This window comes from Drosophila biarmipes, unplaced genomic scaffold (assembly GCF_025231255.1).
Source record: "Drosophila biarmipes strain raj3 unplaced genomic scaffold, RU_DBia_V1.1 ptg000005l, whole genome shotgun sequence".
Classification (NCBI taxonomy): Eukaryota; Metazoa; Arthropoda; class Insecta; order Diptera; family Drosophilidae; genus Drosophila; species Drosophila biarmipes.
In genome coordinates this window covers 1329923-1341696 of record NW_026114527.1, presented here as the reverse complement: position 1 = coordinate 1341696, position 11774 = coordinate 1329923, and positions in this window count along the sequence as shown.

The following is an 11774-nucleotide window of genomic DNA, read 5'->3' as shown; positions in this document are numbered from 1 at the left end:
TGAGCTGGGTAATATTTTTTTTATAAAAAAATTATTTTTTTTTTTCCTGACGACTCAGGTAAAATGTATTTACTCAAGAGTCTAAATCTGCCAAGCGTGCCACTCCTGTCCCGACGGTCTGATTTTCATCAAAACAAAATCTTTATTGGAAAGGTTTTGAGAAATTTTGAGTTATACCGGAGTTATGCGGGTCACAATATGACTTTTTTCGCACTATTTGAAAAAGTTGCATTCAGTCATTATTTTATATCTTTGGAATGGATTTTATTTTAATTAATTTAATTAATTAAATTTTTAATTAATTTTAATTTTTATAGAATAAAGAATAAAAACAAAATTTATTATTTAAATTTAAAAATATTTTCTAAAATTAAATTTAAAAATTTTTAAATTTTTTTTAGGGTTCTTTGTCAGCTAATCGATTGGCAACGACTCGCGCGCCACCTAGCTATGCGCGACTTTTTTAAAGCTCAAAGGCTATACACTTTAAATATTACTCGAAACAAGAATGGAAGTTAACTTCGGCAAGCCGAAGTTTGTATACCCTTGCAGCTATAAAAAATAATCAATAATTTTATTAAATTGAATTCGAAATTCTTAAAAGTATAAAAATGTATATTCCCAATATTATAATTTGTTTCACATTATTTCCCACCAATTATCCGATCGTTCCTTTGACAGCTATATGATATAGTCGTCCGATTTTAATAAAATTTAATTCGAAATTCTAAACCAAATAAAAAATGTTATTTCCAGGTGTAGGAGGTTATAAGTTAAAAAACAAACAAAAACAAACAAAAATTTTTCAATATTATTTTACCACTAATTTTCTGGATGTTCTTATGGAAGCTATATGATATAGTCGTCCGATTTTGATAAAATTTAATTCGAAATTCAGAACTAATTTAAAAATTTATTTTTTCCCTAATAATAATAAGAAGAAAAATATAAAATATATATATCGACCCACTGTACCAAGAGTACTAAAAGGGGCACGCACTGTAACACTTTGTCTCAGTGTTTATACGGTCTCGGTCATCAGCCTAAGTGCCCGAAATACGAACAGCTCGCTGTGCCTTGGCCCGCACGCTGAAAGTGCAACTGTCAGCATATTAATTGCAATACCTCAGCGCTCCAGACTAAGTGAGCATAGCTATATACTTAAGAATATATAGCTATTATAAAAATTGCAGTGCCGCTACGAGACTTAGACCTTTTCAGCTCCTAAGTAAATTGGGCTAGAGAGGAACCTCCTTCGAGTTCGGAACGGCAACAACGGCTGCTCCGAAACAGTCAATAAATTTGTAGAAAGCCAAGTATAAAATAAATTATAAATTTAAATAAAGAACGAGAACAAGAAAACACTATGCACCTATCTTCTGCATTGGCGGAGCGGGATCATTACAAGGAATATATTTTGTTATATTTTTTAGAATTTTGAAATCAACTTAATTAAAATCGGACTACTCTAACATATAGAAGTAAAAAAATGTTCTGAAAAAAGAATGAAATATTTTATTTTTTATATCACTGAAGTAAGCAACAATAATTTAAAATTTCACATGGTGTTACTAAAGTTGATTATTTCTTATAACTGCAAGGGTATACAAACTTCGGCTTGCCGAAGTTACCTTCCTTTTTTGTTTTTTCTTTTATTTGATAGACTAATGAATTCACAAAACGGGCAGATATGGTTTTGTAATACCTGTCTAAATTTCTCGTAAAGTGCAAGTCGCAAGGAGCTTTGCAGTGGAAAGCTTGCCACTCTCGCGATCCCCTATAAATCGATATTAAAGTATACGGTACTGCGTCATTAACTAAAAGTTACGTTCGCAGTATATGCAGATTTCGATTGCATACTCTGTCGTAAAAATATTAAGTCCTAAGCTATTAAATTTAAATGAACAAGTACCAATATCATACGCTTACTTTATAAAGTGTGCAAATAGTTCTAGTGTTGATAAATTTGTAATGGAAACGGGGGATAATTCAGGTACAAATTTTGTTAATTCACTTGTAAATAATTTAAAACCTTTACATACAAAATAATTGAATAAAGTGTTTCCCATAGTAAAAAATCCAGAGGACGAATATGATTTTGAGTTTGCCGTCAATAGTCATGTTTGTGAAATAGTTTTAGCGTTCGAAATCATTGCCATTATACAGGTATGCAGGGGTGCAGCCCATTCTAAATTAAAGTTAGAATTGAATCGTATTATTTTATCCCAGTTTTCTTCCACAATTTTTTTAAATATTGATTATCGCTTTGTTATCAAAGAATTGATAATTATACATGGTTTTGAAATTAGGTTTCTAGACACATTTAGATTAGCGTCATCTAGTGTAGATGCCATATCATTTAATTTAGAAAATTATAAACTTAAATCAGTCAGAACACATTTTAGTTGTGAATATGAATTTAGGCTTATGCGGAAGAACGTTTATTCCCGTTTTTCATAGATGAAACTTGCTTACCATCTAGAGACCAATTTTGTAATCAGATTTCTGAAAAGCAATGATCTCAACAGGATTATGCTGTTAAAGTTTCATGCTTTTAAAGTTTGGACACAATTTTCTTGTAAATCTTTAAGGAAAATTTAGAGATTTATTTAAAAAACTGATGTATTATTACTAAATGAAGTTTTTGAAAATTTCCGTTTAATTTGCATGAAAATGTATTCTCTTATCTTTTATTATCTTGTTATTTCTATGGTTGGGCAACGACTCAACCTTTACCTTATCAAGGGTTTGAGTGGTTGTCTCCTCTCATAGAATGTTTAGCAGTAGAAAATATTCCCAGCGATGGTGATTATCTTTATATTTTAGAAGCGGATTTTGACTATCCATGCAGTAACATGATTTACTTAGTGATTTACCGTTTTGTTCATTAAGTTAGCCACTACGTTTGCTGAAAAACCTTGGCTTAATTTACTAAATTCTTGTGTTCTGTTCCCATGTCCGCAATGAATTTATTCATTGAACCTTAATATTGCACTTTTATCTGATATTGGGATGGCAACAAGGTATTTTGTTAAGTCAAAAATTAGCGTAACTGCATATTCATTTCCTCGTTCTGATTTAGGTAATGGACCGATCGTATCAACAAACACTTTGTCAAAAGACTTCAAAGGTCTTTCTATAACAGTCAAGGGAGTTTTTGTATGTTTTGTTGTTTTGGCCTTTTGGCATGTAATACCTTTTTTTCGTGGCTTGCAATAGTAATGCATGTTCTTCCAATAGTAATGTCTTTTATTTTCGCTAGCGTTTTTGAAATTTCTGTATCTCCACCTTGTATTGGATCATTAAGTAGACTAGTCAATAAAGCTTCTTGGCTCAAAACGTAAAAACGTAACACCCAATATCTCCAAAAAGCCAAAATTTCATTTAAAAAAATTTTTATACCCTTGCAGAGGGTATTATGATTTCGTCAGAAAAATTAACGGAAATTCTCCTTCACTGCGTTGCAAATTTCTGACTAAAATCATTATACTCTCTGCAAGGGAACAAAGATATAATTTTTTCATATTTTCCGACTAATTTTCCGATCGGTTCTATGGCATATGGCTATGATATAGTCGTCCGATTTTAATAAAATTTTATTTGAAATTCAAACCCAATCAAAAAATGATATATTTTTAATGTTTTTAAACATTTAACCTTATAAGCTTGGAAATAACATTTTTTAATTAGTTAGGAATTTCGAATTGGATTTTATTGAAATCGGACGACTATATCGTATTCCGGTCATAGGAACGATCGGAAAATTGGTGGGAAAATAGCATGAAACAAGTCATAGCTTTGGTGCTTTTTGCCATATAACCTTCTAAGCTTGGAAATAACAATTATTCATTAGTTCTGAATTTTATATTAAACTTTATCAAAATCGGACAACTATATCATATAGCGGTCATAGGAACGATCATTGTTGGGAAAATAATAAGAAACAAACAATAGCTTTTGAGCTTTTTGACATATTATCTTAAAATATTATTTTTTATATTTTTAAGAATTTTGAATTCAATTTAATAAAAATTGGACTACTCTAACTTAAAGATGTATTCAAGTTATCATCGCCATCAATATATAATCCCACAAGAGTTGTAACATCTGTTTTTTAAATATCTGAATGCTCTGTTTCGTCGGAAAAGTGTCCAAGCTTGTAGACAGACATTTTGTTTATAAGATAATTTAAAGTTTGTGCACCCTACTTATTTAATTTATTTATAATTTTAGCCTCTCGCACTTCTTCAATTATAGACATGATCTCGTTGTTGTGATTAGTGTAGCCAGCGGTCTTTAAGGCTATTAAAAGCTGAAATCTTTTAACTAATTCATTGACGTCATCCCAATAAATATAATTGGGGTTGGCTCGTTGTAAAGACATGTATCCAAACCCAGTTTTATTGGATTTTTTCTTTTATTGAATTGGAATGGATATATATTTAACAATGTTTGTGTACTTGCATCCTCTATTCTATGTGCCCTTGTCTCACTTATGATTTTCTTATAATTTTTCAAGTCTGTGTCACACAATTGTGTGGTCTTATTATGAACAATAAGAGAATAAAGTCCTGGAGTCAATTCCCACGTGCTCCCGGTTGATAATTTGACTTGATTATTCCTTATATGTCGTTGACTATTACCTAAATTTGAAGAAGAGGGGTTGATGAACATTTTCTAGGTCCATACGCATTATACAGGACTTTTTTTTCGATAGACTGCCAATATTAAAGTCGGTGTTTCTAGTGGTGTTTCCGGCTCTGAACCGAATTCAATATATGACTGTAAAAAGAATTGATCGTCTGAGATACTAGTATAATCATCAATAGATTCTTTTTGTTTCTTCATTTCGCATATGATTATCATCATAATCATAATCATGACAACATTATACCTAAATTTTTGTTACTTAAGCTTAAGCTGGGGTTTAATTTTTTAATAATTCACTATTTTGAGGTTGTATGTGTTTGAGAGCATCACATTTTTTCTTTAATGCATTTCTCGTTTTAGTTAGCTGACTTAAAATATATTAACTCATTTTGTCTACTCTAAATTTTTGTTTCTTAAGCTATTTTATTGGGGCCTAATTTTTTAAAAATTTACTATTTTATGTGTGTATGTTTTCAAGAGCATCAAATTTTTTCTTCAATGCATAGTTCGTTATAGTTAGCTGACTTTAAATATATTAACTTATTTTGTCTACTCTTAAAACTTTGACCACCATCAGTACAAAAGATTTATTACCGGTTTATTAACATTACATTAAAGGTATACTAATAAAAGATATAAAATATGTATTTACATCTTATATTATATAATTGAAAAATAACAATTTTTCTGTTGTTTTTGACATTTCCTCTTAAAAGAAAAGATTTTTGCGATTGTGTGTATGAGAGTTTTATTGAATATAATAAATGTTGGGATACAAATGTTACAAATTATTATATTATATGCTATTACAAGTGGATAAGTGGATTAGACAATTCTAATTAACTCTAGTTACCGGACTTCATTGCTTCCTTTTATAACTCGAAATTCCTTGTCCTTGAGCAACTTCAGACGGGCATCTTTCAAAGCGTTATACCTTTCAGATATATAAAGCATTTATTTATCAAGCTCCAAGGCAATAGGCCCCCCTAAACAGTTTTTTGGCATAGCAAAAGCTTCAATGCTCGCGGGTTAAAGTCTTTTAAAACCTCCCCGCGAAGAATTTCCTCCTCCATAATAGCGTCCAGCTATCGACTTATGATATTTTTGTTGTTTTAAGTTTCTTAAGTTTCCTATTCAAGCGAGAACCAAGCTTGTCAAGATAATGTTGAAATTCTAACTATAAAGACTCAACGATTTTCGAGACCATTTTATATCAGTTCTAATACCGAAAATTTACCTAGAAAAAGTTTTTTTTTCCACCCTTCTTGTTTAAATCACATACTTTATTTAAATGAAAGCAGGAAAAAGGAAAAACTGTTCATAGTTACATGTAACAAAGTCCCCTGAGTGTTTCACAACTTTTTTTGATGGTTGTAAATTTCCAAAACTATCAAAATAGTACCTCAAATAGTATACGGTAAGCTACCCAATATGTACCCCTTTAATTCGAGTCATCCATTCACTCCACTCTCAATATTTTCCCAAAAAAGTGTCTCTCATAAACACCCCCCTAAAATGCAGTATATTTTTTTAAGCAAATTCCATTTGGGTATCTGACCAATTAGTTTTTTTGTTTCTTCATTCTTCCACCACGACTATATATAGGGTTTTAAATATAGACCTTCGCCAACGGAAACTTCTTCCATCTTTTGGTAATGCCTTTTATTTTCTTCCAGCTGTTGTTTAGCAATTCTTGTGTTTATTATTTATTTTGCGACACTAGAAGTTCCTGAAGCTAAACTCCTATAGCAATTAATTCAGTTAATATTGTTATCAGTGGTAAAAAACCCCCCATTTTGGGTACATTAATTATTCAAGGAAAATAAACATTTTTCTTAGATCTGATTGATCTATGTATTGCTTTACGTGCAATTTGGATTGCATTAACAAGGTCCATAGGTTTTCGTTTTTTCAATACCCAATACAGCCTATTAATTTTCATGCTCTTACGCCTCTTCTTTTTCGGAATTTCAAATTCCGCTTCCGGACACCCATTAATACAGATTCTGCCTTGTGGCGATTACTGAGATCCTTGTTTTATGAGAAGGCTATATCGTGAACCTGGCACGCTTCGTCAAACTGATTTATTTCGTGATCTACACCCTCTAATCACTCTGCAAGTTTGGTACCGGCCCACAGTAGTTATATACAGGAATATGATACCTAATCGGAAGTGAGTCTATTAACTTATTAATAAAACCACTTCCACGTTTACGATGTAAATAATGACTGATGTGATTATAAAATTGGCTTAATATATTGTCTCTATTCAATGAAAATTAATCACTGAATAAACATATTTATATAAGGATGCGATTAATAAAACAACAAAAATTAACATTCTTGTTCGTAACATTGAGAACGTGAACAATGTTTATCAATCACCACGTCACAGTGATTTAGTCAAACACAATAAGAGCCCTTGAGGTTGGTCCATCCAATTGCGGAAAAACTAACAATCGCTTTCATATTATTTATAAAGTTATTAACATTCCTACCATCTTTTTTGAACTCAATGATATTTCTCAATTTATTTACAACAAGTAAAAAGATTATAATCTGGAAAATTCACTGGAAATCTTAAACAATAATATGACACTTCAAGTTTAAATATTTAGCAGTAATAAAAATGTATACTTTGATAAGGAGCGGTTAATAGGACAATTGTTTGGTTTGCTGTTAACATTTTAAAAATTAATTCGATTCGTATAGAATGTAATATTGTCAGTGGCTCTCACGTTGATAATACACCGAATCTCGTATTACATGATTTTGCAATTTCCGTTCCAACGGGCTATAAAGTGACTGCGACACCACACAATCCTATCTATTTACCTATGAATTTCAGAAAAATAAGTACTCTCTTAATACATATCGTTGATCAGAACTGAGATTTGTTGAATTTGCGTGGGGAATTGGCATACATATTCGCACAATAGAATAATAATTTACAATAAAGGCTTCGGCAAACTGCATCAACCGTGCATTAGCAGTTGTAAAGCTAAAGGAAAACGATTAAACCGAGAGGGGCTTACATTAAAGAAGAAATGGTTTCTAAAATCACTGTTCTTCAAAATTTAAATCTAATAATAATTTTTATAAAAAGCATCTCAAAATGAATGAAATTTGAAATGTTCGTGAAAAACCGTTCTCAGATGAAAGTATTTCGAAAAAGGAATATTACCCGTATTCATCATACCATCATACATTTAAACCAAATGATTAAATGCGTATATGTATTCCAAATTAAGACTTGTGTGTTCTCGCTCACGAAAGTTATCTTTTTTTCAAGAAGTTGTTAACAGAGTATTAATTCTATATAATTCCCTATAATTCTATGGCAATTTTTATTTATGAAATAAGATATGAAATAAATGGTTACGAAATCGATAGAATCCGGTTTGTTGGCATGAGTACCACACAAATGCTGGATGGACTGGTGGAAGCGATTTTACTACAAAGTGAAATTTCAATTTCTCGCTTCCCTTAAAAATGTAATGATGTGATGATTATAGAAAAGTTTTATTGAGTTGTAAGCATGAACTTGTGCTTTTGTTAACAAAAAATCTGTATGATGTGTATGTTAAAAACAAACCAAACCATACATATGTTTTGAAACTGACAAATATTAGCTCGAAAATTCCCCATGTAACATTAAGTGATGCTAAAAAAAATGGAAATGTATGATATAATAAAGAGTGGAGAAAATTTACCGATAGCTTTCCTAACTACAAATAATTTATCCAACCTGAAAGTCCACTTGAATTCAGAATAAGACGGAGAAAGATAAAGTTGCAATTGATTTATAAGGATTTTTCGATAACAACAACAAGTTCGTTCTTAAGGAAATTGGAGTTGTATTTACCAATAAAAAAATACATTTTTTAACAATAATTTCGTTATGCAAACACCATTTGACTTCACCTGTCTTAATAACAAATCACGGAAAACTGCTCTCTGGCTCACTAAAAACATTCGTAAAATTTTGACAGGATGGAATAAACAACTTTAAGCAAAAAAGAAAATATTAAACAAATCACTTCTGGAAAAGTAGTTTTTTTTTTAGTAGCATATAAGAGATGTAGTATATTTTAATAGTAATATTTTAATTTTTTTAATGGAGCTATGGTGTAACTCTTGTACATATGCAATGGATAACAGACAATGTGGACTTTTAAGCCGAATCAATAATTTCACATCCAAGTTTGGTGAAGAATTGATACAAGAAAGATGTTTCACTAAAGGAGAAAACGATCTTAATAAAATGCTAAAAGGCGATCATTTTACATTTTGTAATAATGGATTCGGGGAAGATAAGTGTGTAAGTTATATGACACATTATTTAAGGGCTCTTAACCAATTTATAAACAACCGAGCCGAGAGCCAATTTCCAAAAAACTCTGACAAACCCGAGATAAACCCGTGGTCAGCTATTTCTTTCAACCAGGCCTCCGAATCATTCCCACCCAGATCAATTTCACGTAGCCCAAATCAAACGGATGCTGTAAACATCCAGTCCGCTAACGTAAACAAAAGATCCCCAAAGCGAGCCCCGAGTCCGTTAACGTAAACAAAAAGATCCCCAAAGCGGTGCCTAAAACTCCGCTAATGTAAACACCAATTTCGGGCCAAGATTGGACTTCAAATTTAATTGGCAAATTGCATCATCCTATTTTCCGACTCTCTTGAGCCATTCTCTTTATCAATTTTTGGGGATAAATTCTCTTAAGCCGAGGTTTGATTATTGATCATTAAACTAGAGATCAGGCAGTCCGTTTTTGAGATCCGAATCGAGCAGTAGTACAAATCGAGTAAAAGTAAACGAGCAGTGAATTAACTAAGTTCGACCTATTAAAAAATTGTAGTAGTGATTAAGTGATTAATAAATAAAAATAAATTTTTTTAATTAAATCACTAGTGAGAAACTTAATTGGCGACCAACGTTGGGCCGTGAGATTAAAAAATTCTAAAAAAAACAAGCTTTAAAACCAAAACAAAAAAGTTTTAAAGTTAAAAAAGGAATTTAGCGAGGCCAATAAAACCCGACGAATAAATAAAAAGTTTGTGTTGATCAAAAAGAAACTAAGGTGGAAATTAATTAATGAAATAATCCCCTTAAAATCTCAAACTACAAAATAGTGATCGTAACATAAATTCACTGCTCGGACAATATAAAAATCAAAAAACGACAAAAAATTTTTCATCAAAAAAAATAAAAAATAAACATTGTAAAAAACAATTTTAAAAAAATCTTCAAAATCAACAACAAAGACATTCTAAGAAAACACGCTGAAGGGCAATCCCTCGCCAAATATTGGAAAAGAAGGAAGACTAAATTAAAGAAGGAAGACCCCGAGACAATTTAAAAACAGAAAAAAGAAGGACGACCCCAATCAGGATCATCATTCAGGATAAGGACGACCCCAACAGGAAAAATAACAACGAGAAGAGAAAAAAATAAGGACGATTCGTGAACGAAACTATTTTTATCATACATTTTTTATTATTATTATTTTATAAAAAATTTGTAAGCAAGGAAATATAAATATACAAAGTGGAAGATTTAATTTCAAATTTTGAAAGAGTTCTCAAAATGACAGAACCTTCAACAAGCCAGACTGGAGGAAATAAAAGACTCCACATGAATCCGCCCCAAGAAAATACAAGCCATCAGGCATTAACAAACAACAACATGTTAAATGTAGGAGATTTAATTAAGCAAATTGTATATCTTGAATTAAATCCATTAAAGGAGGAGATCGTTAACTTAAGATCGCAGCTTTCTCACAAAATTAAAACGGTTGAGGATCATCAGACAGAGATTGTAGATCCAAATATATAATATGACACATCTTACGAAATCATCAAATCTGTTAGGGAATATATCTACTACTCAGAGAAAACATAGCGAGCCAAACTCTAGTGGAAATGGACAAACACATTTCAACCACAAGACAAGACAGCAAAACAATAGTTATAGTAACCAGCGAAACAATAATAATTTAAGGTTTAATCATGACAACTATCAGAACAAAACTACTTACGGTTATTATAATCAGAATAAAAATAATTCTTGGAACCAGGGTAGCCAACCATAATAGCCAACAAAAAAAATGGAACACCTATAGGCAGCCACAAAATAATCCGGAACCAATGGAGGTAGACGAGTCTATCCAGGTTCAGAATAAGGCTAACAACGGCTATAATAAATATCAAAATAATAATTATAGTCAAAACAAATGGAATCAAACAAAAAAATATGAGACCCAGAACACTCAGCAAGGCCAAGCCCAAAATAAAAGGGTACCAACTGGAACTGTTAACCAACCGGCTAACAAGACGATGAGATTAAATAACATTGAGGAGAACCATTTTTTAAACAAAAGTCAGGAGTAGGCTTACCCTACTTAATTAGAAAAGATGCAAAAATAAATAATAAGAATAAAATAAGAACGAGCTTCCAATTTACAAAAGAGTATCTACAGTGAATGGATATTCAATAATTAAATATTATCATATGATAACTATTTTTGATACGCGATATACTTTTTATGAAATAGATGGGCTAGACTCAGATTTACTGGTCGGCTATAACCTATTAAAACAAAGAGGAGCGGTAATTGATACAGCTAAGGGAGTAATTAATTATAATGGAATAGAAGAAAAATTAAATTATGATAACGGAAACGTATTAAACCAACATTCTTTAACAGAAGAAAACACCATTCTTTTATTAAAAGAATTTATATTAAAAAAATACTTTGATGAAAAAGATCAAATCAGATCCGAATCTGAAATGGGTAATCAAAGCGAATCTAGTTTGGGATATACAAATCCTGAACACGCCGTCGTTGAAAAATCCGACAAAAATAAAAGTTTGGAATTCAAAAATTCCGAAAACGCCGTGGTTGAAATATCCGACAAAAATAAAAGTTTGGGAATTAAATATCCTGAACGCGCTGTCGTTGAAAATTCTGAACACGCCGTCGTTGAACTACCCGACAATCAAAAAATAAACATCATAAAAATATCGTCTGCAGATCAAAGAAAAGACCTGGAGAACGAATTATTAAATATTATCAATGAAGAGCATTCAAAAATAAATATGCAGATTCCATTTAGGA